The 798-nt window shown below is 33.7% G+C and overlaps 1 non-coding gene across 1 annotated transcript; it reads left to right on the top strand.

Annotated features, from left to right (window-relative positions):
* The first annotated feature begins 307 nt into the window (after positions 1-307).
* LOC128248625 (U6 spliceosomal RNA) lies at positions 308-414 on the top strand. Its single transcript, XR_008264804.1, has one exon. It is a non-coding gene; the product is annotated as a U6 spliceosomal RNA (small nuclear RNA).
* The last annotated feature ends 384 nt before the right edge of the window (positions 415-798 follow it).

The raw sequence follows: 798 nt of genomic DNA, 5'->3' as shown, positions 1-798 counted from the left end.
CATTGTTATTATTTGTTTTTATCTCTCAATCTTAGGTTTTATGCCAATTCATTTCACTTCATACTTTTCTTAAGATTCTTGCTGTACCTAATAAACAGTCTTTCTGCATAACAGAGAAGTTTATGCCGCAATCAAAATGTTCCTCAAATTTTTCAAAATTTCTGCTTACAATGCCCAACACACTGATGACAAGTAGAACTACCATTATTCTCCTACATTACCACAGCTGCCCAATCTCATATCTGAAATCATTGTACTTCTCAAACTTTTCTTGTTTTTTCTCTTTCACTCTGGTATCAAAAGAAGCATACTAGCTATGGCAGTACATATTCTAAAATTGGAACAATAGAGAGAAGTTTAGCATGACTCCTGTGCAAAGATAACATGCAAATTCGTGAAGCATTCCATATTTTTTTCTCAAGGTGGAACTCCATCATGGCTGCAGTCAAATGACTGAAACAAGTAAAAGACTAAAAAAATATCTACCACTCATGTGACTTTTTTCAAAAGATAACAATGTCAGATCAAGAGTGTTCCATGACCTTATCTGCCTACAATTTACAATCTCACAGGATCTTTATATTTTCATTCTCCACCTTAGGGTCGTACCACTTTTCAGGAGAAAAAAGTTTGTACTTATAATTTTCCCAATGTTCAACGTTTGCCTTTCTATCATGTCTCTCCATCATGTCTCCAATTTTTTTACTCTTTCTGTGTTAGTTTTAGACATTCTGAAACTATATGTGCAATTGTTTCTTCTCTTTAACCACACATCCTACACATCCTATCAATATTTTC

The sequence above is a fragment of the Octopus bimaculoides genome, chromosome 8 (assembly GCF_046866305.1).
Source record: "Octopus bimaculoides isolate indiv1 chromosome 8, ASM4686630v1, whole genome shotgun sequence".
Taxonomy (NCBI): domain Eukaryota; kingdom Metazoa; phylum Mollusca; class Cephalopoda; order Octopoda; family Octopodidae; genus Octopus; species Octopus bimaculoides.
Note: the sequence above shows the minus strand (reverse complement) of the source record. Positions and strands in the feature narration are given on the sequence as shown.